A 26391-nucleotide genomic window follows, 5' to 3' on the forward strand; every position below is an offset into this window, starting at 1 on the left:
TTGGAAGTGTATGTAAAATCAGTTCCTTTAACAGGCTAACCTACAGCAGCAAAAGGAGCTTTTGGTAATATGACTTTAACTTTGTTTCATTTTTGGTCAGCACGATTAAGTTGGTCACACTATAATGTGTATGCCAGTAAGACAGAATTCTTATCTCACAGATTGAGTCCTGCATGGAAAGTGAGGAGACATGTAAAGAAATTCACTGAGAGTAAAACTTACCTTGAAAGTCTCTTATTACCGAGAAAGATGTTATGCATGTAATTCAGAAGTGTATATAATTTAAAATTATGTCTCCTACTGAATGTCTCTTTTCTATGAGCTCTGCATAATAAATTTTCATGGGGAGAATGGAAGATTCTTTTTATTGATAGGTGTCATTGAGGAATTTAATGCCATTTTTTGCAACATTAATTCAAATTGGCTTAGATCCAAATGCTGATACACTGATTGAAAAGTTCAAGAAAGTGTCGTGTTTTATTGTGATATATTAAGATCTGAAGAACTGTCTAATGGTGTACCACAAGGAAAAAAGTAAGCTTTTTCTATGGGGTAAGCATGAGCATATAGGTTACCATTGAGCAACTTATGCTCAAACTTATGATTTTGACTGGTAGCCGCTTAGAAGTAATTAATTTAATTACCTCCTGTGTCACAGTCACCTCAGTGCTACAAAGAGGAGTGTGACTCCCTCTGTCTTAATTTCTGTTCAGGTGTCTATGCAGTAATGATACCAGGCCCATTGCTGACACTACACAGCTCTGTAACCTATGTACCATGGCTCAGACTTCTGAGGAGATTGCTGAGTTGCAGGGGTCAGAGGGGCGGCAGGGAAACATTGCCAGAAAGTCTGAAAAGGAGATTCATGTGAGATGAGGAACCTGAAATAGCAGGCATGGTAAGACAAGGAAAAGCACCAACATGGGCAGGTATAAAATCAAAGAAAAACCAGGTTGTCAGAAGATGGCACAACTGCAGCTGTGCTCCAGGGAGCTGCAGGAACTGCCCCTTCCCCTCCTGACTCTTGTCAGGCTGCCTGGCTAGCAAAGGCTGTGCATGTATCTTATAAAAGTTGGTGAGCACATAAATGCCTAACCTAGTATTGATCATTTGTGTATGATAACCGACAAATATTTTTTTACACTTCTAAGCTGTATATATCCTGCTTGCAGAACCACTTTGTGCTGGGCTAAGGTGTCCAAACAGGGACCCAAAGAGGAACGATTACAGGAGATAGAAATTCACAGATGAAGCAAATGTAGGAATTGTCCCCACAAAAAGTGAGCTCAAAAGAGCAGAAGTGATTCCAGATAAATGGTTTTGGAGGGAGACTGGTGACTGGGGGTGGGGTGGGGAGGGGTGATGGCGGGGGGCAGCAGGAATTAGGGTTAAAATGTCTAGAAGATGTCTAGCTATACGAAGGATCTGTGGGAGAAAGGTGTTAACAAATCTGAAAAAGTGTTGAGGTTTGTGAGAGAGCACAGTAGCAGAAGGCTTTCAAAAGGCAACTAATGGCCAATTTATTTTATGAAATTAGAATTAGCAACCTCTAGCAAAGATCTCCAGATGATATAGACATAATACTGAAATAGTCACTAAAAATAGAAAAATAAACAAAATTAATGTCACCTTGTTTGAAAGGCAATGTGAAAATATATCTAGTGCATCTGAGTCATGACTGGAATCTTTCTAAGGTGTACCTCCAAAGAGATCCTTGGGGAAAAAAGTGCTTTAAAAGTATATGCTTTGTGAATGAAGCCTGTAAGTAACAAAAAACCTGTAAGTAACAAAAAACCCCAAACCCCTCAGTTTGACTGTAAATAAATGTGAAGGTGAAATGCAGTTTGGGGCATCATATGGGAAGATAATGTCTCAGAGCAGGGAGTGCAGTTTTTTTCTTCATTAATTGCTTTTTCCAGTTCCTGTCCTGCTTCTTTTCATGTCTGTGGGAAACAGATTTACAACACCAAGACTACATCTTTGCTAGTGAACTTTGTTAGTAAATAGTATCATTAATAAATCCAAGCCAACAATGAAGGAACATTCCACAAGTAGGACTGGGCTTGAATTCATAAGAACAGCTTGCATTAATTGTTGGGTTTGTCATTGCGAATTAAAAAAGAGTCAAATTCCAGAGAAAGTAAAAAAAAGAGATTTTTGATTACTAGGAAAAAGAGCTAAATGCATGTACTTGAAGTTAAAAGTTTCACAAAGCTATACTGCATTGGATCAAAAAGTGTTAGGAGGAAGGGAATATGGTGATATATCAATGTCAGAAAAACACCCAAAAGTGAGGAAGAACAAGAAACTGGATTTAACTGCTGCTCAAGGAAACAAGTAACTTTAGTTATAATAGTAACTACCATGTCATTGTATTATTAATTACCACTTACAGTTTCTGACTATTCATTTGATTATAAGCTGAATAATTGTGGCATCTCCCAGTATTTGATAGGCCAAGTCTCTCAATGGTATGTAAGCAGAAGAAAACCATCATTATCAGCTGGGTAGACATTGCATCATTAGTTTGAATAAATTTTAGAAAACTAAACCCTCTGTTATCTGTTAAATCTAAAACTTTGACTGGTGAATAAGCCTTTATCATAGAATTCAGACTGAAGGGGGAAAACCAAACTGCCTGTTTTAAACGGTCCTTAGAAATGCTCAAGTCTTTTGTTTGTCATATTCTATGAAATAAGAACCCATCTTAAGCTGCAGTGTAGAAAGCTGGAACATAGGTTACTAGAAGTCCATTGAGCAATGGACTTTCCAGCTGCAGCCCTGTAATATGGCTTCTCAGATGGAATCAGAACAAGAAAAAAATGTAAAGCATGAGACAGTTCTATTTAGTTGATTTAAGTCAAGAAAATCGTTCAAGGCAGAAGGCTAGCAGTCTCAGCCTTTCTGAACAAGAAGGTACTTACTATACAACACAGTATATAGGTAGTATATAGCAGTTCGGTAGATCTGCTGAACCTTACCAGAGGTTCAGTCAAAGCCTGAAGGAATTTGAGTTTAGTCATATCCAACAGTGCATACAACCTTAGATGATATAACTTGCAAGCTGACCAGCCTGTAGTTTATTTGAGCAGCGAGTGAGGCTATGACTGACATAGTTAACTAAATAAAACATAATTATTGTGATTATTTACTGACATTGTGTAATTTAGGGCTCATTAAATAAAATGTTACAATATTGTTTATGAGGAGCACAGAACACTAGTTTTTCATGGTTGTATTGATTGAAGTTTGTCTTTATCTTGATTTCTGTCTGAACCTTTCTGCCCTTGCTTGGGTCTTAGGCGCCACTTGAATCTACTTTGATTAAGCCGAGTAGGCAAAGTACTCTTCATTTTTATTCCCTTGCACCTGTCTGCACTTTATCTGGAACATTCTTTTAATGAATACTGAGTAATGGCAGCTAACAAAATGACAGGGTGAGATTTCCCCTGAGTTGACTCAAAGCTACTATCTAGCCCGAAGATTACGTGTTCAAGATACTTCTAAATATCAAAGAGAAGATCATTCTTCCACAGTTTCCACAGGCCTCATCTATCTAGACTGAACAGAGTAGCATTTGATCTGACTCTGCCACCTAGATACTCTGCTAGGTCAGCCTTTTAGCAGCTTCATATCTGCCAACAGCCTCTTGAGAGTTTAGGTTGTGCCTTTACGTATTTGTAGTATCATCTAATTATAGTATTAAAAGTTGTTTTCAATATCGATTAACATGGTACCACTGATACAGGAGGTAAGAGAAAAGTTTGCTTGTCCTTTGCGGTATACAACTGACCACTTCAGACCAGAAAATTTGTCTTCACTGAAACAGCCTGTAAAGCTAATCTGTGCTTTTGCTTGTCACACATAGCAAATATGCCAAGGAGCTTGTTCAAAAGGAATGATATTGAATAGACACTTCCTGGTTTCTACCAAAAAAACTGACAACTGCAGGTCAAGGTATACTTCATTCTATTAAAAACAAATGTCATAAATTTTAAACCAAAACGTCGCTCTGAACTGAGAATTTAAAATCTTCATTTTGAAAGATCCACATTAAAATTTTTCCTGGCCTATAAATTTTAGCTAAAATTTCTCATTCATTTATTTGCTTAATGCAAAGTAAACATTGAGATTCATTTGCAGTAAGCTAAATCAGCTCATAATATATCTTATGGTGAAACAACTCACCTTCTGGATGGCCTCTCTTGTCTCAGGTACATGAGGTGGTTGAATTAGAAGCCTCACCGTCAGGTGGCTTCAACAATTAGCACGTATCCTACATTTGGGGGCTAGTATGTTCCTGGAATATTGTAATCATTTTACAAGAGGAATGGGAAATCTAAACCTCACAACTTTCTAGAATGGTGTCTCCAGCATCCTCTCTAAGGCTTTTTTTGCTGGTGATCTCAACAGAAAATTTTGTATTAGGCTAGTGTGTATACATGTAACACAACTGAGATTTAAGAGAAGAAACACATGACAGAAGAGGTCTGTAGGTTATACATTATCTGGGCAATAAAAGAGGAGGTTAATTAGTTGTAAGTTGGAAAAACATCACCACCCCCACAAATGGCCATTACTTCACAAAGGACCTAGTAACTTTCTCCTTGCTCAGCCCCACATGCCCCATGCGTGTTGGCAGGAGCAGGGTTTTGGGGGGACGGCAGGGAGATCCTCGCCGGGGGCTGATGTGGCATCTCACTGCACTTGCTGTCCTCACATCTCTGGTTGCTGGGCTCCATCACAGTGTGTGCCGTGCCTCACCCTGATGCAGGAATGAAATCAGATCTTTTCTGATAACTGAGGGGTAGTAAAGTCCTTGTGGAAATGGACCCCACTGCCCCTACTGTAAGAGCTGCTCCTGGATACTTCATTAAACACAGCAGTACAAACATTTTCTCCAAATAGGATCTGCTAATATTTCATGTGCCCTTTATTGAAAATAACATTATTTTATGTTAAGTTGTCTGAGAACAAATGATTAATTTCAGGAATACCTCAGTCTGCAAGTGAGTGAGTGAGAGTGTGTGTAGGAAGCTCAAGTGCAGCTGATATATTCCAAAATCAAGTAGCAAATCAAAGGAACATCTGACTGGGAAATCAGTTGCCTTCCCACTTTAATTTAAAAACATTTTTAAATGTCTTATACCTCAACTGGAATAATTTACATGAAAAAATAAGACAAAAATGGAAGACAGTGATCTCACCCATGCACAGATACTTGTTTTTAACTTTGCTTTTAAACTTCCTTTTTTAGGAAAGTAGTTCCTCCTATAAGTGAGCTACCCACTGTAAACCATACATCAGGTACCTGTGCCCAGTTCTTAGTAGTTTCTGTAGTTAAGGCCTCAGCAGTAGGTGGCACTGCTGTTTGTCTGGGCTTTGTAGATCCATATTGTCAACCTAGGTGGCAATTAACTTTTCCAGTTCCCACTTCTATAGTACCCTTGATCTGTCCAAGGAGTCAAGTGGAAATCTGAAATGCAAATCTTTTCTAAATAAAAATCATATAAAGATATGTTAAGTATTGCCAAGGGATTAACTTTATTAAATAATTTTATTAATTAATATTAACCACCCTCCCCAAGAAATTATAAATCTGCAAATATATAGCAGATCTTTGTTATATGTTGCAAATTGTCTTAAAAAATTTCCTGATACACTTATAACCTATTGAACAAAATATAAGAATATTGAATGAAATTTGGAGCAGTCACAAGTGTGGTTTTGCTTTTTTGTTCTTTTTCTATTCTGTTTTTGCTTGATTTTATTAAAACTGAAGCCAAAGACCTAAGTGACAATGAGAGTTTTTGCCAAGCAATCTAGAATTGCTCTTTGCTTTTTAATTTCCCCCAAATAAAGGGGTTCTTTTGCATCCCAAAATTATGCATGTTGTTTGATATTAAGAATTATCTTTCATAAATGTCCATATAGGTCAGAAAAGGCCCAACAATGTTTTGCTTGTTTGTTTTCCTATAACCAGACAGTTTCATGTTTTCTAGACAGTTCCAAGTTTTCTCTCTCAGTTGTTGACATCTTGGGTGGGATTTGTCAAAGGAATGCAGGCATGGACTGCAGTCTAGACATGGATATTTGAGCTAGTCAATCTAAGCTGCCTCACTGGTCAGTGAAGAGAAATAGACTTCTTTTGGAAAGGAATTTATTTCAACCCACAGTAGACTTTTAAAAATATGTTAGATGAATCATTCTCTAAAACCGCTTATTTTTTTTTATTGACATTGAGGAAGGTCTAAGAAAGCTGCCTCAGAGGTAAATGATTGAAGTTTGGCAGAAGGAGCCTCTGTCCTGACACCACTGTAGACTCGGCTGCCAAGTGCTGAGTCCACCATGCCTTGAAATTCTGAGGTGAGATGAATTACTGTCTGGAAGCCAGTAGAACCTGAAGTCATATATTAAATAGAAAATTTAGTCAGAAAAATGGACACTGTAGAAGGGGAATGGCACATTGCTGTTAAATCACGCCATCTGCTCACATCTGAAGTAGAACCAGAGCAGAACCTGAAGTCATACATTAAATAGAAAATTTAGTCAGAAAAATGGACACTATAGAAGGGGAATGGCACATTGTTGTTAAATCACTCCATCTGCTCACAATTTGCCTCATTTCATTTCCTAACACATTATTTATTTAAAATGTCTACTTTTGCACTCCATCTTTTTTTCTCTTGTCACAGCTTGTGTGGATGCCTGTGTCCAGGTTCACATCTGCTATGCCCATAAACAGGTTGCCCAGAGAACTGTGGATGCCCCATCCTTGGAAGTGTCCAAGGCCAGACTGAACGGGGCTTTGAGCAGCCTGGTCTAGTGGCAGGTGTCCCTGCCCATGGCACAGGGGTTGGAGCTAGATGATCTTTCAGGTCCCTTCCAACTCAAACCATTCTATGATTATGTGGTTTTGTGTCCTCTCCCTATGACTTCCCCTGAAAGCCCTTCTGTAGATGTTGTTTTGTTGTTTCTTCTGTAAAATACAAGTAATTGAGGTTCAGTACAGGAATGAGGAGAGTTGTGTTTGTAAACAGTGAGAGCACATAATCATCACTTTTGATGTTTAGGTTACTGTTCCTTTCCAAGTTCTGGTTCAATATGCAAGTAGTTAGGTTTTTTTTCGTCTTTCACAGTCCCTAATAATTCAGCTTTAGCAGATGGATAAGTTGTTACATTTTTGCCTGATTCTCTTTGAAATTATCTTTTTTTTCCCCAGTCCTGTACTATATTTGCAAAAATGATTTTTATGTGGATTGAGAAAGATTTTAAAATCTTTGTATTATTGATAACTTGCCTGTATGGCATAATGTATTGTATGTGCAGTTACCAGAAGTAATTATTTTTAATTGTTTTTTCACCTTCTTGCCATCCATCTTCTTTTGACCCTTTATCTCACCTTCTCATTGTTTTATCTTGTCTTCTTTATATTAGAAGTGGTAAACCAAATGAAAGTATGTACAGTGGTGAACTTAATGAGTATACTTACATCATATCTCTTTATACGTATTTCCCATGTATCCACTACATTTAGCATGTGAATGTGACATTTCCAAAAATAGTGTTGCTTGTAACAACATTTGTCTTTCAGTGACTAATTAAGCAAATTAACACTCGGTTTATTTTTTGTAATATGCTCTCTATGAAATTATTCATCTTTGTTAAGCTTTTGTCCACACAGAAACAGTAAAGAAAATTTATCTAAATAAACTAATGGTGTGCATATGAAATGGATTAGTTAGGCCCCATTAATTCTTTGTAGCTAATGACTCAGAATTAGAAAGGCCATAACTGAGTTTGAAGACATAAAAAACGTTGGAATGTTAAAAGAGAGCTCTCAAAACATACTAAAGCATTTTCATCTTTGTTTTCTGCTTCTTTGCATAGAAAGGTGACAAGAACAGATAAGACACTGATTCCTGTCCTTAAATGGGAATTTGATGTTTGTAAAAATACAAAAAAGTAATTGGGGGAAAAAGCCAAACTCCTTGAGAAAGGACATAAATAACCACTTCAGCTTTTTTTGGGCTTCTTTTGATCTCAATGTGACCTGCTGTTTCTCCTTGTGAAAAGAGTGCTTCCTCTTTCCATACAGGCAGCATGCAATGAGTCAACACAGCCTCAGGGTGCTCACAGATTGCATTTAGTGACCCAAGTGACTTGTCCTCTCCTTCACCAGGTAACAACACCTCAAGAGCACATGATCTTTTTAACTATGTCTCCTTTTCTGGCTGAGACAGTGCTAGACTGTGAGAAGTAAGTTATTTGTTGATTTACTATGACAAAACTTTCTTTATCTAAAAATAGTCTGTTCACAAAGAATTGTGGCAAGTTCAGTGGAAAGCAAGAGAAAATTTGCTGAGCTGGGCAATAGGAAATGGCCTGGTGAGACAAGAGATTCTGTACACAACAGGCAATAGAAGACAAAATTCTCTGAATTCCAATTCAGATTTTGATCTATTTTGGCACATAGAGTATTGGGTAATTTTTTAAAATACCAGATGTGTAAGTTCTGAGTTCTGCTTTAGCTCCACAGCTCCTTCAGCTCTATATTTCACTTTGTATTTTATGCCAGTTAACTTTACTAGCTAAAATAATCTCCATCACTGGAAAATGAGCATAAGACATTATTGTAATGATACTTGGCAACATCATTAAAAGGTATTGAACAACATTTGCATAAGACAAACACTTGATAATTGAAGGTCTGTATACATTACTGTAGTACATGAAGGTCAGATTTAATTTGTGCGCTGTGATGGAGTGAAGCTGTAAGTATGACAAGGTTGCAGGACCTTTTGTTAGAATTGTACCACCAGTCTGATATAATGACTGCACTTTTATAGTAAGCATCTGCTTAAATAACTTGGAGATCTCATAATAGACATGTGCATAAATATAGTGTATTCGTGCAACAAATGGTTTAAAAAGGAGGCAAAAGTAGATGTAACATTCCAGCCCTTCAAAGCATCCTGCCTGAAGTTTCTGTGCTGAATGTTTTGCGTATGTCCTCCACTTTTCAACCATGACTACAAAATAATAACCATTACCAGGTTCAGAGGGATTTGGTGAGAAACTGAAGCCAGACAGAAAAAAATATGAAATATCAACAGTTTAGTAATGTTTACTTCAAACTATCTGATGACTCAAAAAAAAAAAAAAAATTGAATCTGCCACTCTCTGGAATATCTTTACGAACCATGACTGCTGTAGTAACATTTTCTGACAGATTTGATGAATCTTCCTGAGAAGTAAAGGTGAACAAAGTGTGATTATTTTGATAACATTATCTACCAGGAGATTAAGATTTTAACCTGACAAAGCAGGGGTTTTGATGAAATGTTATCCAGTAATACTGTTTTCTACCTAACTTAAGATATCCTAAAACAAGTGGAAAGCTTGCTGCTGGAGAATATAGAGAAGATGAAGTTATGACAGTCTAAATAAGACTTGTATGAAAAGGATAAACGAACTCTCTGCTTCCATCAGTTAACTTATGTTGTCAGTGCTAGAGTTGTGTAATTCTTTCTAAGATGTGAATTCTAGACATGAAAATTCCTGTTTAGTCATATTATTTCCCATCTTCCTAACATTTTATTTCTTGAAATATAAATTTAATTCAGTAGGCATTTAAACAGCTTAGCCCCAACAGAAACTGTGGAAATATACCTATCCTGAAATAGCTAAGTGATGAAATGCTCATCTAAGTTGAAATCTGTTCCAAATGGGACAGAGCTAGGTTTAGAGTAAAGACCATTGTCTGCACATGAAGTTACTCAGGCGGGCATGCACTTTTCTGCCAGAAATGCCATCCTGAGAGTTTTTTTCTAAGTAAGTCTTCATTTGTATGGTTTTGCTGCTATAGGTAAAAACAGTTGGTTGAAAAACTCCTGTGTCTTTGCCTGGCAATCCTGTCTGACTATATTCTCTTGCTGTGTATCGTCAGGAGCCTGTGCATGAGCTTTGTAGATAACGTTTAAGCAACCTTGCAGTGTTTTCCACTATAGAGCAGGGGAAAGTTCAAGTCTTTCTGAATCCAGGTTACATGTGGAAGCAAGCAGCTGGAGCTGCTGTCAAAAGATGATTCTTTGACTCTGCTTCTCAGGAATCCTTCAGGAGGAGCAAAGAGGTCTGCCCATGGGCATAGACTTCTCAGTCCAGACCCTTCTCATGCTGCGTCAGGGCTTGTCCTCTCTGGGAAGCCTGAGGGAGATGGGAGCACTTTGGGAACAAAATGATTTCAGAATGCAAGAATTCTTACAGGTGAAATTCAAACTAAAAAGATTTCTTTCTTTACAAGCACACTTAAAAATATCATGGTACTTTCAGCATAATTTCCTATTTTGTGACAGCTTTTAAATGCTATGGGTAGTCCATGATGACTTTTGGCATCAATGTGTTCTAAGTGCATATCTGAATGTCGCTTAATATTGGGGTATTTTACACTAGATTACTGGCAGTCACCCTTTTTTATATGTTTTCAGATTTGATAGTAGTTTGATTTCCAAGCAATTTAATTTATTAAAATTTCATTGCAAAAAGAGTCCAACTTCACAAACCATAGGTGAAATAATCTGTAGTAATAATAATCTTCCAGGATGGAATGTAATTTCAGAAACTGTATTTTAAGGAATTCTCTATTCGTTTTGATCATTGAAAGAAAAATGTCCTTAAATATTCAATAAATATATTCATTGGTAAAAATCTCATTTTAAATTCAGTCTTTTGTAATTTATAAATCAATGACTTGACTTCAACAAGCATTTGTTGAACTGGAGCAATAATACTAAATGGAATGTGCAAATAACTTTTCTGCAATCATCATTATAGATGGGTGACAATTTATGAATAATTTGAGCGTGAACTATTGAAAGCATTGCATAAGTTCAGATGATTAAATGAGCGTGAAAATAACTCTTAAAGCAGAAATATTTCAAGCTTTTTCTTTGTCCTTAATGGACTAAGCATTTCTTCTTGCTGGAAGTGCTAGTGACAACCCCACAAAAAAAAAATTATCTTCTGCCTCCATCGCTTTGTGAACAAGTAACTCCTGCTAGTTTTGAAATACATGACAATCTTCATGATCATGATCCTCATGAGAAATGCCAGTTACAGGTAAAGATACTTACAGAATACACAGAAGAAGTAATGACAGTTCAGTGCTAGAACCCCTGATGAATATCTTACACAGGTTGGGAATATATTAATGTATTTTTACATGTTTTTAAAAGAGAATTAAAAGCAGCTTTGGTTTACATGCCTCATGTACAGAACAGGTGAACACATAGCTCCTGAATTTGGAAGTTGGGCTGTCTCTGCTTCTCTCTGACTGCATGGGAATCCACAGAACCTGAGGAGGCAGGGAGCTGTGGTTTTATTTCCTCTTGGTCAATCAGTGAAACTGTCAGGAAAAACTACTTCTTAAGATGTTTTAATAGGTACACAGCCTTCAAATGCATATTGAAGGCTTACTGAAGCATTCTGTTTCTGCAAGCAATATAAAGTTCAGGGGTTTTGATAAATAATAAACCACTAGCTTTAGAATTATACTATATGCAGTAATCATGCTTTGCACTTTTGCATGAATGTGTAAACTTTAAAAAAACCCTCAATTACATTTAATTGACCTTAATGCTTTGAGAAGCGATAACTGACCTTAAAGACTCTGAGGGCAAAAATAGCTCTTTGCCCTTGCAACCAAACTAAACCACAAGGTAAGCCTGTTGTCACTGGAGAAATGAGAGCAATGCCTGTACCCTGTAACCTGGACGAGAGCTTACTGGGCCAGAGGCTGTGATACCTCTCTGGTTAAATCAGTGTATACACTGACATATTTTGATAGGAGTTAGATGAACCTTTAAAAGGAATTAAATTTTTCAGTTGCTGTTTGTTTACAATTTCATAGTTGTCTTGATCTGTATATCTGACCCATTTACTGGTTTTATTAGCTTTAACTATGACAGTCCATGTTCAGATAATACACATGCAACTGGAGGTTTTTGAAGTGCAAGCTGTCAGACAGTGTAAATGCACCATGTGGCCAGATAGACTTTGTGCTACAAAAAATTAACTTTATTCAGCAAAAATATGTGACATTCTTTCAACTATCTGGGGCAACAATCTTCTTGTATATTACCTTTTTTTACTAAGTAATTTTAGTACTTTTTGCTTCAGGCTTTTTTACTACAAAAGGATTTTGGTTATCATCCTTTGGAGTCTGATTTATTCAATTTTAGGTTAAGATTGATAGATTGTATTTTTACAGTTTCTGGATATTTACACTTTCAAATCAGGTGAATCCAGGTGCAAATCATTCTTATCTTGTAATCATGACTTGTACAAGATGAGAAAATGTGCATAAGCTTGGCTCAATCTGTGAGGTGCAAATATCTTCAAACAGGAAAAACCTCTATCCTTTTAACCTGCTTCTGAAATAGTTCAGTCTGTGTGGTAATGTACTTGGATAAATTTGATTGCAGGTTTGCATATCTTCCATTGTATTTCCCTTTTCTGTACAATTGATCTCTGCCTGCCTAATTTCTGTGGCTTAGAATTGAAAAACTTTTATGACAATAAATTTGTAAGACAAAAGAGAACCAAACTTTAAAGGAAAACAGAACTGGGATTCAGTTGTAACTTTCAATATGTATCTGTCTAAAAAAAATAACCCCCTTGATAAGAACACCAAATAACAGAAGAAATAACAGCAATTTCATTTTTTGGTGGCAAAGATTGATCTGGGTATGACATACTTGTAAGGCTGTAATCTCTTGGACCTTGTGCTGTAGGAGGAAGGAAAGCTGTTTTATTTTAGAAATAGGACCATGGGGCTATATCAGCAGATGTTCTGAAAGGATATACCTATGCATAACTTTTATTGAAGCTCCAGTTTTCTCTGGTTTCCTAACTTAAATAAAAAAAATGATATAATTTTAAATTAAACCAAGGAAAGAATATTATGGAACTAGTTTTGTAATTTTTTTAATGAAGTAGCAAACTCCAAAATGCCAGTGCTGTTTGATCATAATAACTTATGCCAGTTATTATCTTTGAGCTGCCCAATCTCATTATTCAGTATTTGTAAAGCTAGAGTGAAACATCTTAAGTGTTTGATTAATTTTTAGCACTTTCAGTCAGAAAGGATGGATAGATGCCTTCAGACTGATTTCAGGCAAATGTGCAGCATTTTCTGCTAGTTTTTTAAAGAAATGTAGGTAAGTATTTTTCTTCTTTCAGCTAATGAAATGACACAGCCTTTGAGCTATTTGTAAGCAACAAATCAGCACATACCACTTACCTGGATGAATTTTTTTCTAGTGTTCCTCAGAAAAGCAATAGAACTTTATGGAGCTTGGTCCTGATAGCATAGTAGTGCCCTTGTTGCACATTCACTTCAAGCTCTCCTCTTTGAACATCAAACATCATCACTGATGTTGTACATGTTTAACAGAGTAAAAGCAGAGGTTAGCCTAAGATCTGAATATAGGCCTAGATTTTGGATTTCTCTGGAAAGAAAAATAGATGGGCTCAATCTTTTTCTACACCAGTAGAGAAACAGATCTCCATGAGGCAAGCATATGAAAGGAAAAGTCACTAATTTTTTTCTGCTTCAGCTCTTCTTTCAGCAATATAGCCACAATCTTTTGACTTAGGAAAATCAAACAAAACCAAATCAGTCTGGAGTTTTATTTATAGCATTAAGAATCTTAAGCAAGTGTTTATGATCCAAAAGTGTTTATAATCTTAGGCAGCAATTTACCTGGATATTGTCAGTGCTGCACAGGGAAGCTCTTTCACCCACATGAAGTTTAAAGGATTTCATTTCAAAGACTTCTAGGATTACAGCAAAATATTAGCGCTGTGGTTAATTATATGTAGTTGCTGAACTCAGACATAGCCTCTGGTGCATTTTTATCACTGATTATAAAAGGATATTAGTCTGGGGTACATTCTTCACGGTTTTGCTTTCAAACACACACCACACCCCCCCCCCCCCACACCCCCCACCCCCAATTGTTTTTTATTTGTCCTCAGTTTCTGAGTACTTTCAATGATACACAGAAGTGGGAGAGACTTCTTGCTCTCTGGATCTGGCTCCCTGCAAGCTGAAGTTCATAGTTAGAGGTGTCTGTAAAGCTTGCATAGATCTGTGCTGCTGTTGAGAAGGGAGTCCCTCTTTCTCCTCTTCCTAACTCCTCCGTCACTCACAATACAGTCCTGCCAACCAAAAAAATGAAGATTTTATTCAGAATTTTTTTTTTCCTATTCCAGGGGCACAGGTGAAAATGTGTATACCTGATCACATGTAGTTATTCTATATTATTCAATTTACAATATTTTAAAAATAGAATTGTAGTTTATTTATATGGATTAAGAATTTTTAATATCTTCCTTTCAATTTTTCTGTAAGTAATTCCCTAAGCAAAAGTATATGTATGCTGTCATTTCTTAGGCAACAATTTTAACTATGTTTTATGTATTTATTGTCCTCTTAGTCTCATGGAACTTTTACAAAACCAGTGTTACTCCTTCGATGCATCCATTGTATAGCCATTAATTCTGATTATTCAGTGATTTTCTTTAACACTCAAGGCTCTGTATATCTAATTGTATTCATACATTCTTCTCACTGCAAGAGAAGATTCCACTAATCCACTTCTGTTCTCAAAATTTTGACTGAAAACCAACATTTGCTTGTTATTTAGTGTATACTCTCCTGGATTGCTTTGTGGGGAGAAGGGGATAGACCTCTTCAGGTGACAATCAATGCCATTGCCCTTTAGACATCTGCCACAGCATGTGTTGCCTCATCCCACAGACTGCAGAGGGAACCTTGAACAAGTTTCAACTGAACACCTTCCTTTCAGATACTTAGCATTGTATTTGTCTGAGTAGGTATCTCAAGTTCAGTAAGAATAAAATCTAGTGACATGAATCATGAAAAACGTTAAAATAACATTTGCTTCCTGCTCTCCTGTGTCTGTTCAGCACTGAACAGAAAGGATAGTTAGGAACCCTTGACGTTTCATTCTGAAATTTTTGTACTTGTGGGTTTTTTTAATGTGGTTTTATGTTCTTGTGTAAGAATATTTAAATAAGCCATAAGATGAGACATGGTTGCTAAACCAAGTCTGCAGCCAATTCTTTCCAGAATTTCCAGTTTTTTCCAGGCCAACAAAAAATTCTTTTGATTTAACCTTCTGTATTTGCTTAGCAAACAATGCACTGCCCTAAGTATGTTATTTTCTTTAATTATGCTGATTAGGATTTTAATTGAAAAAAACCCACCATATAGGTGATACACATTAAATTAACTAATTAAATAGATTGACCAATACTAAAAAATGAACTGTGACCAAGTAAGTAATTTGCTGGCATCTAGTTTGCAAGGACTAAGTCATACCAATAAAACCTCACTAATCACCAAGGTATGTAATTTGATCCCAAGATACAACAAAACCATGAGTACTAGGTATGTGTAGGAAATGGCCACCTCTGTTTAGAGTCCAAAGAAAAATATTGATGTAATAGTGTCCTTATTTACCATCTTAAGACCTATTGTCTTTCAGTTTTAATAAACATTTCTCCATTAATGACAACAAGAAAAAGTGTACGAAGTAGTGATCAGCAAGATGTCTGAAAAGAAAGGAAGAAATATAGAAATAAAAGAAAGGTGAGTAGAAAAGGAGATGAAGCAGGTGACCCCAGAAGAAGCCAGAAATTAGGGAAAGTACTTACATGTGACAACTGCTCCCCTCCTTCCCTTCCGAAATCTTATACTCTTCTGTTTCTGAAATACACATCCTGAGTGAACCTGTGACTGTCAGAAGGGTTAAGGAGAATAAAATTCCACATGAACATTTAGGTTTTGGTTTTCAATGTAGTGATACAACCTAGTGCAGCTCTGAACTGAAGGACATGCCCATAGATATGTATGCACGTGCATTTATGTGCATCTATACCTCAGTGTATATATATGTATGTATATATTTACCACCATTGCTGCACCGTAATCCCTCATGTTATAAACTGAGATCACTAAAACGGAGGTTGAGCTACATCTGTTTACAGCCATTTCCTTAATGAGATTTCTGTCATCTAGTTTTATGAACGCCCTGTATTTTCAATTCAAAAGTCTGTCTAATGGGTAAAAAAATAGATTTGAGCAACTAGATCAGTCACTACTAATTAATTCAACTGCAATAGCTATTTATATAATTGCAAGAAAAAGTTTACAATCAACGACTTAGAGCTAGAATGCGTTCTTCTACTCTTCCAAAATTATAATGCAGTGCTGCTGAAGACCAAATCGATTTAAAATAAGCAGGAACTACTTGTAAATACAAAAATATTTTGGAACATGATTTTTTTAAATTTTATAATCTATAATGTGTGTATACATAGCTTCAGCTAAAACTGAACTACTTTGTTGGGTTTGTGTGGCAAAGCTTTGTAGTGGGGGGGCTACAGGGATGGCATCTGTGAGAAGCTGCTAGAAGCTTCCCCCATGTCCCACAGAGCCAATGCCAGCTGGCTCCGAGATGGACCTGCCGCTGGCCAAGGCCCAGCCCATCAGCGATGATGGTAGCATCTCTGGGACAACACATTTAAGAAGGGGAAAAAAATTCTGCACAACATGAACTGCAGCCAAAGAGAGGAGTGAGAATGTGTGAGAGAAACAAGTTTGCAGACACCAAGGTCAGTGAAAAAGAAAGGTGAGGAGGGAGGAGGTGCTCCAGGTGCTGGAGCAGAGATTCCCCTGCAGCCCATGGAGGACCCCACGCCAGTGCAGGTGGATGCGAAGGATGTGACCCTGCAGGCAGCCTGTGCTGGAGCAGGCTCCTGGCAAGATCGGTGGCCCTGTGGAGAGAGGAGCCCGTGCTGGAGCCGGTTTGGTGGCCGGGCTTGTGACCCCTCAGGGGACCCACACTGGAGCAGTCTGTTCCTTGAGGGGCTGCACCCTGTGGGAAGGACTCAGGTTGGAGAAGTTTATGGAGAACTAACTGTCTCCCATGGGTGGGACCCCAGGCTGGAGCAGGGGAAGAGTGTGAAGAGGAATGAGCTGCAGAGACAACATGTGATGAACTGACCGCAACCCCCATTCCCTGTCCCCCTGCACTGCTTGGTGGGGAGGAGGCAGAGAACACTGGGAGTGCAGTTGAACCTGGGAAGAAGGGAGGGGTGGGGGGAAGGTGTTTTAAGATTTAATTTTATTTCTCATTATCCTACTCTGGTTTGATTGGCAGTAAATTAAACCAATTCTCCAAGTCCCAGTCTGTTTTGTCTGTGACAGTAATTGCTGTGTGATCTCCCTGTCCTTATCTTGACCCATGAGCCTTTTGTTGTATCTTCTCTCCCCTGTCCAGCTGACAAAGGGGAGTGACAGAGCAGCTCTGGTGGGCACCCAGCATCCAGCCATGGTCAGCCTGTCACAATTACTGTTCTCTTAATTTACTCTATTACTAGTTACACAGAAGCATCTTCTTTGGGAAAACAATTTACAGAGTAAAGGAATTAATTTATTAATTTTTAGTTGCATATTTCCAATTTGTCAGTGGAGGACAGGCAAGGAACCAGGCCTATAGACTCCTTATGTACTGCCAGTGTTTCTGAAGCTTCACGTGTCCCTACATTGAAACTGTATATTCCACAAAAATGGGACAAACCACTATATACAGTTTTATCCACAATGCCTTATCTCCTGTGAATATGTTGTCATTACTTCATGGAGTTTATGCTTAACATCCTTCCAGAGTTTAATACAGTGGGAAACATGACACAACTAATAAAATCAAATATTACTTGCAGACAACTGTGAAATGTCCTTGCTTTGTCTCTTTTTTGACATGCTTCCTCAATCAAGCTACTAGTCTGTGAATAATTTCCACAAATCCCTCAAATTACCTAGTTTTAACAGTGCATTTTGGATGGAACAGCAATCGCTCTAATAGTACCAGCATAACTGCTGTAGAAGGCCATCAGGCCCCCACCTGGGTTTCAGAGGTTCACATTGCCTCCTGGATCTTTTTGATTGCTCCATAGCTCCCTATCTGAAACCTGTCAAAGAGGGATGAGCATCTATTATTTTTCAAAGTATGTTCTGCAGTATAATGGTAGTCATGTAAGGTCAGTGGTCTGGGGTCATGCTTAACATATATTGCTGGGAGTGGTTAGTTCACAAAATCTATCATCCTGAAAGACTTCATTTACTTTTTTTTATTGTGCTCATTTAAGAAAAATAGTAACAACATACAGTTCATTTAAGATTGAAGCCAGAGGTTTTGGATTCAAATTGCTTTAGAGGACAATCATATTCCTGTCCAGTTTAAACCTCTTGAGACCTACAGAGTACAGACTGGGACACAAGTTTTCACTAACCCCTGCAAGGTGCTCATTCGTCTGGCTTATGCATAGTCTTCCTCATCTAAGATACAGTATGTATCAAAGGTTTTTTCCTCTACCTTCCGTTTTTCTGCTTTATATGTTTGTTCTGTGAGTCAAACAACGTTCAGCGATTAGCAGGGGTTTTGGAAGTGAAGTGTTTATCAGATGAGGTGCTCCACTCAAAAGAGCTACAGAAAATGCTATGGAGACAGAGAAGATCTTTTACACCTGCAGGGGGCACTGCAGTACAAAGAAAAGGAGCAATGCCAGCTGTTGAGACTTTCCGAGCTGGTAACATTTTATGACATTTGGCTGTCGGGTTGGGAGACTTTTTGTGTGTGTGTCTTCCTTTTCAAAAGGTAACAAATTGTTTTGAAAACATAATGAACTTTTTTCTAATGTTTTTGAAGTCACATTAGGAAGAAGATTTAAACCACATTCTGAAGGACAGCAGTATTTTTGAACTTACTGATATGGATGTTAAGCATTGGGATGATGGTATTAAAATGGGACATAAAATGCAAATGATAGTTTCAGTAGTATAGAAAAAGAGATTGCAAATGATCCATTAATAACATTTCAAACATCTTCACTAATTTGGTGATTATGAAGGTCTTGCTATAATTGTTTTTAGCTATAATTATATTTATATAAAGGAAACAAGACGTCTCAGCTGGCCAGCTGTTCTAATATAAAATTTTAGCTAATGTGTTATGCACGTATGTGAAAGTGGTGTTGGATAACTTGTCACTTTTCATAATGTTCATTAAATATATCTTTCATTAAGTATTGTCTGCAGTAGAATTTTACAGGCTTATAACCTAGAATGAATGCAGTCCAACTTCACGGGTAATAGATGGGCTCTTCTAGACAAGAACATTGGGAATTATGGGATTATGCTCATAAGATATCCAAAATATTTACATATAATTCTGTATACAAGCAGAATATGACGATTAAATGTCCTGATACAGATTTCATTGATTTGTCAACACTATGTGAACCATTCTCTGCTTCTCACTTTTGGAAGGTCTCCTTAGAAGCAGACAAAAAACCTATAACTGTCAGGAAAAGACTTGAGAGCTGTCACTGGGAGGAAAATGATGATTAGATGGATGTACTAACCACTCGAAAAGACTATCCAAGCTCTGCAAGTACAGTAGAATGGCTGTAGTGGTAGCTGCATGACTGACAGTAGTTCTATGCAATTTCAGCTGATTTTACTCCCTTTCACTCCTAAAATGACAATTTTTGTGTCTTATCCCTTCTCCCACCAGCAGTCAAATTATAATGACTTATAAGGTTTAGTTGCAGTGTGATTTATGATAGCAGACTGTTATTCTTTCAAAATAGTCTGTCATTTTTGCAAATTTGTTTGTATGCAGTTATACTCAGGGAAAATGGAAGACCTGTTTTGATTGTACAATAATCATAGATCAGAGGCTTAGCTGACGAGAGATCATTTTATTTCCAGGATTTATCAGTGAACTGCTTATGCACACTGTTGATTTGTTAGCTGCTTCTTTGTAGTCTTAAAGAAAAGATTTGATACCATGTTCTTGATATTCTGCATTTGCTGATAAATTCTCTGTGTTGCAATAACCATTGTGTTCTTGCAGCAGAACCCTATCTCTAACTTCATCAAAATTTAATGAAAAGCCATTAGAATTCACATACTATATTTTTTCCTGCATTAGCATTTCAGTACTTTTTGTTGCACTTCTTGGCACATTGTAAAGAAGAAAACAATGATTTGGTTTTTACTATTTTCTTCTCTCTTTGACATTATTTTAGGAAAAAGAAAAACCAGAATTGGGTTTGCATTAGTTAGGCATGCCAAACTGCTGTAGCTTCATATAATCCTTGCAAAAAAGAAAATATGTTATCCACGCTAATATAGTGACATTATGTATTTCAGATGTGCATTTAATTTATACAAATTTCTTAACTGACTTAGCTTCCACATTTTTTAAACCAGTGGTGGAGTTTTCTTACATATTTCCTCACCAGCTTGTTCAAGCATGGCTGTATTCTATGTGTAAGTACCTCTTAGCCATCCATATTCCATAATAGCTTCTAGACTGAAAGCAGATGTATTTTTTTATTCTTAACAGAGTAACTGATAAGTCTCAGAGTTGTAAATGTTATGATGATCAGAAGTAGGTTTTCATGATTATTTTTGAGTTACTATTTCCAAAATGAGGAAATTGAGGAAAGAGAAAGATCTTGATAGCATCCACCAAATGAGAGCTAACCAAATAATGAACAATATAAAACAGCTTGATTCTTAATTAGTTAAAGATTTGCTTGCTTCTTCTGGACATCACTTGTTATTGATGCAATACTGCTTTTGCTTGGAAGGGCACAGATACTGCTATGTTTCTTAAGATGACAGAGAGAAGAGTCATCACCTCTTGACACATATTTGTTATAGTTCCCCTTTTGGTCTAAGAAGTGTTAAAGGTCAGGGCTCTGGCATTCAGATTGAATACCAAGAATTCATACTTGAAGTTTTGGCTCAAAAGACATTTTCCACATTTACCACAATTTGAGTCACTTTACAAATATAATGTGAATAAGGTAATTCTTTCTTTGTTCATGGAGATTTTACAGGATGAAAAACATAGAATTTTACAGAAAACAGTGATGGAATAGAAGACTACAAATACATGTCTGTTTATTTTCATTTTGTATAATTTTGAAAGTTATCAGCTCATCTTTTCTCTTTACATAACAGAAAGCTAACAAAGGCATATCAGAAAACAGTACAATAAAAAGAAGATAGAAAATATGCATCTTGTTAAAAAACAGTGTTTACCTGTGGCAGTAAGATACGTAACAGATTCTTCAGCATGCAAATTCCTTTAGCTACAATGGCATATATTTAAAAGATATACAGATCTGGAAATATGATTGGCTCAGGACAGTTACAAAGTAATTCCTTTATTACTGAATGCAAAAGGAATCTGAAAACTCGTGTTATAAAGTCACAATGTTCTTGGTTAGCTATAAAATATTTGATCACTTGATGTAGAGCCAGATATGTGCATTCCTTGCCCTAGTCTCCAGTGGTAAGCACACAAAAGCAGCTGTGGATTTAATCTTCTAGTGAGTAGTTGTCTGTTACTTCTAGATATTGCTTTAGTGTAATCTATACATAGAATAGCAATGTCAGAAAGCAACTTTGGGAAAAATTGATCAAATTTTTAAATGTGGAGTTAACCAATCAAAAATTTTAAAAAAACGCCTTAATACTGCCAATGCTTTGGGACAAGATTCTTTAGTACCAGCACACAGAAGCATCTCTTGCATTCATCTTTTGTCCTGTCTCAGGTGAAGCTGAGGTATGAATCTCCTTTTCATTTTTTTGAACACCTATTTATTAATTTGCATACTATTGCTATTGCCAGTGACCCAAGAATTAGCCACAGCGGAGCAAACTGATTTTCTGTAGTTTGTTACTGACAGCACTTCGAAATAACTACTCTGCCTTGGTGGTAATCCCACAATCTGGTCAGATCCTTAGAATTGCTAGTCTTCTACATGCTGTAGAAGGTCGCTTTACTTCCTGAGGTAGGAACTTGGTACCCCTCTTTCTTCATCTTTTCTGAGAATTCAAGACAGACTTGATGCTAGCAAAAGGACCCTATTTGCCTTCAGCCAGTCAGCACCCTGGTTCTTTTACTTAATTGTTACACTGAATTGCACTAGGTGGGGATGGAAGCCAAAAGTATTTTTCCTATCTCTATTTTATATTACAAAATATCCTAGTAACTTGGCTGAAGGGAAATAACATTTGGGGGGGGGGGGGGGGAAGAGCATTTAAGATACCCACAAATTTCTTGCTGAAAGATTTCACGTTGCTTCTGTAAGCTGGCAATAGAAGAGGGCTTCAGGATGTGATAAAGCCAAAGGATGTGGCATAATGAAAGGTTAAAGCTACCAACGGTTTGACAGGGATGGGACATGTCAGCTCATGAGAAATAGAGAACTTCATTCTTCATCCTAGTCATTAAGCCAGGTGTGGAATCAAGGAAGGGAATTATGCATGCAAGAGGGCTCTCAGGTACATAGTTGTTACAAGTCTCTTGGAGGAAGACGCTATTTTGTAGTTGAGTGCTGATGGGAGGTATAGACATTCATGGCAAGCCAACCCCTGGTATCATAGACCACAACAGGAGGCAACCACAGGCTGCACAGCTTTGACTACTCATCTTTAGGTATCCAAAGTCTTCAGTCTATACAATTCTCTCTGTCTGTCAAGGGGAGAATAAATAGATGATTACCTATCTATTTATTTATTTATCTTAAATGCCTCTTCTTTCATTTCTCTGCTTTTCAGTTTTCATTTAACCCACTCCTGGGTGTATGGAAAGTATGTTCCTTTCTTCCCAGATGAAGTATTCCCTGTTGAAAGAGCCTACACTACCATTGTACAGAGCAGTAGAAATGCTTCAGAAGTATTGGTCAGGTGTGCATCTAAGCACCTACAATATACTTCCAGGAAATCTGAAACATTGTTTGGAAAATCATTTTCAGACTAGTAGTGATTCTTCCATTCCATATAACGCACAGCAAAAGAATAATGGTGACCAGAAAGTCAAAGTGTATATTTTAAGGAGATTGCATACTTTAATATAAGACATGTCTTCCTCCCTCTTAAGAATATTACTAGCTACCTCATAGGAGAAAAATGAGATTTCTCTCTTTCCTGGAATATATAGTCCCTTACTGGCCTTAAGAACCTCTTGAGAAGCAGAACTAGATTGCAATCCCATTTGCAAAACACATTCTTAAAACTTAATAAACTGTACACAGTTTGTAATACTTGTCTTGTATGCAAAGATTTTCTCTACTATCCTGGTTATGATTTTCATAAAGTAGGAGCTGGCTTATGACAGGCATACTGTGAATAAGTTTGTCTGCCTATGACTTGATATTATATATTAAAACAGCAGCTATTTCTTCAGATGGAGAAGTACAGCCACAGAAGAATGCTGTCAGTTTGTGATTATGGATTAGGAATAGGGTATTCAGAGAAACAGCATGATCAAGTCATACATTTGCACAGACAGTATCACCTTTCAAATCTAATTTCCAGGAAGACTTTCTCTTCAGAAAAGAGTTAAAGCTTACTGATGACTGCAGGCAGACATTTGAGCAGTCCCAACTCATAAATGGCATTTATTGAGCTTGAAATTATGAAAAGAACAGAATTAGTTGTAGTAATTGAGGTTGAAATGAAGAAAAAAATCCTTATTTTTGAATCTTACAGATCATGTTATAAAAATCTTTCACACACAGAAATTAATTTAGAGAAGTGTTATTTTCCTTGCCCGTCCAACAGACTTCTCAGCTTAATGACATAATTAATATTCTTCATTAATATTGAATACATGATAGTAGAGAAAGAACCTTCTAGTTAGGCTATGGTTGATTAACTTTAGAAGGTGTCTAAACTGTAGGAGTATTTATTTTCTGAGATTATTTTTACAAAATAAAAGATACCGTGAAATTCCAGAGATTGTAGGTTCTTAGGGACATTTAGGCCTTTACAAGCTCTGCTATTGAACAAAGTGAAACTGTAAAGGATCTGAAATATATTAGGCACTTAAAATTTCTGTATTCAAGTGACACTGACTCTTGAGTAGGCCGTCACATGACAAAATTTTTTTCCATCTTAAACTCAAGTGGATATATCCTTACCACAATTTCTGTTCAATATAGAGTAAACAATGATGGTAAATAAAAGCTGTGTTTGGCCCTGAGATCACCTGTGGTTTAACACAACCAATACCAAGAACTCCTATGTCCACCTGAAGTCTTTTTCCAAAGCACTGCCTTGGATTCTCAAGGCAATATCTTGTGCAATAGCCTTGGTCCTTGAGAAGTAAGAAAGTCATCTGGCCATCACCAGAGTAACGTCACTGAGGTGGGGTGCGCTGTTCCACTTTTAGGTTACCCGAAACACCCAAAACAGTCAATTCCTGTTGTTAAAAGATGTGCTCCCCCGTTTATTTTCCTAACAGGTTTTATGGTTAGGGTGCAGCCAAGGGAGAGAACCAGGAGCCAAGGCTGGCCACGGAACCAGCAGGTCTGGGGCCTCCATAATGACATCCCCATGCCACCGCACCCAGTGAGAGCAGGGCTGGGATGAGGATGGTGGCCAGAACCAGCCTAGAGCAGTGTGTCTGCCCCGCACAGCTGTGATGACAGGGAGGCCTGAGGTCCAGCCAGGGAGTCAGCCTGCAGGTGAGGATCACGATCAAGGCTAGAGACAGGAACCAGAGTGAGCCCAGGGTGCTGAGGTCGAAGGCCTGGCCAGGCCAAGCAGTCAGATCCGTAGGTTTGGGTCAAGATCTATGTGGTACATTGCCAGGAATGAAAATGGTTGCAATGCAGCTGCAACGTGACTCATACAGACACCCACCAGTCTGGAGAGCCTTAGTTTAAGAGCAGCTCACAAGGAAAGGTTGGAGAGCCTTCACTGATGCCTCTTCCAGCTTTTCTCTAAGAGCTCCCCAGCTGGCTGAGGCATCTCCAACAGCTCTCGTTTAGGAGAGGTGGCCTTGAGCAATGAGAGGAAAACTCCTGCAGTGGAGTACAGTACTCCAGGCCTTGACAGCTAACTCTGCTTTTTTCCCCTTCACAAACATCCATGAGTATTTGAAGCCCTCCATCACAAGCATGTTCTCCCTTTCCCTACATGTAGTTTCAGTCTGGAGGTGTGAAAGTGTTCACAGAAAAGATAAAAAGTCTGTGATTCACCAAGAGTTGCTGTAGGAAAGAGGATTAAGAGTGCTACTTCTTCATGAAGTTTTTTTTCCCCAGTTGTTGACATTGGTAATTTTGAAAGACCTAAGCTAAACTAGTCAAGGTAAATCTGAACCTTTTTCGTACGGAGTCTGCTTATGCTGTTATTAAAATTATAAAGCTGTAATGGGGAAATTTTGAAACAAACTTTGAGGACTTCTGTTAGTGTCAAGACCTCCTACAGTAATTGGCACTGGTTTATTATCAATAACATCAGCCAAGATGGTTTTACTAACAATAGAGCTTTGATACCTGAGAAAAGGTATGAAAAAATATGTAGTTTGAATGTTCAATATTTATAAAAAAATAGGAATTACTGGGCAGACTAAGATTTCTAGCCCTGGAAGCAAAAGCTGGTAAGCATTTTAAATCTAGTTGCAGTCGTGCTTTACTTGAAATGCGTTATTTTGTAAAGTACATTTTCTGCTGAGTTTCTGACAACAAAGAATGGGGGGATTTGTTCCTCAATGGAAAGTGAATTCTTTTTTTATTATAAGATAACTGGATAGTGTGCCCAAAATGCCAATAGTGTGAGTCTTTAAAGATATTATAATTTATTCTGATAAATCTAATTATTGAGGAGGTCATCACCAAAATGAGAAATGCAGTGGGCAAAAGCGCTGATGCTCAACTGAGAGATCTAGGATTCTCTGTAAGGAACCAAAGCAAACAGTGCGATGCAGTCTAAGTGGCAGAAACTTACTGCATGTCATTTGTACGTTAGCTTTGGCATGGTGGTTGGCCATAATCCAGGCTTACAGCCAAAAAACAGAATCCAAGCTTATTAACTGGAACTGTATCGACATTATGAGAAGATAAATATGTATTGCAGGATTCAGGAGTGTTGCGGGTTTCCCAGCTTCAGCTGTCTTCACCTCAGATGCAGTCCAGCTATGTTCTGACTCTATGTGGATAAAACCTACATAAAGCAGTAGGGTCTCTACCACATGCTCTGGTTTTCTTAGAAAGGAAAACAAAGCATCCTTGCCATGTGCTGTGACATACATATGATCTGAGAACCAGATCTTGTGATCCAGGAAATTTTGTGGCATGCCCTGGTATGTAAGTGACATTGCAGACAGAGACACCAGTCTTCAGTCTCTGACTCTTGGGAGGATAGTGGTTTTGAAGGATTTGTTAATAAGGAGTCAAGATTAATATTTGAATGTTCTGGTTTTAGTTAATGAAAAA

The 26391-nt window shown here is 37.5% G+C and overlaps 1 long non-coding RNA gene across 2 annotated transcripts in view; it reads left to right on the plus strand.

Moving 5' to 3' along the window:
• The first annotated feature begins 6252 nt into the window (after nt 1-6252).
• Nucleotides 6253-26391, plus strand: part of LOC114011864 (uncharacterized) — a 67945-nt gene continuing 47806 nt past the window's right edge. For both annotated transcript variants that reach the window (XR_008747130.1, XR_008747129.1), the window contains exons 1-2: nt 6253-6366; nt 8099-8182. This is a non-coding gene — a long non-coding RNA (uncharacterized LOC114011864). The remainder of the gene's footprint in view (nt 6367-8098; nt 8183-26391) is intronic.

This window comes from Falco peregrinus, chromosome 4 (assembly GCF_023634155.1).
Source record: "Falco peregrinus isolate bFalPer1 chromosome 4, bFalPer1.pri, whole genome shotgun sequence".
In the NCBI taxonomy this organism is placed as follows: Eukaryota; Metazoa; Chordata; class Aves; order Falconiformes; family Falconidae; genus Falco; species Falco peregrinus.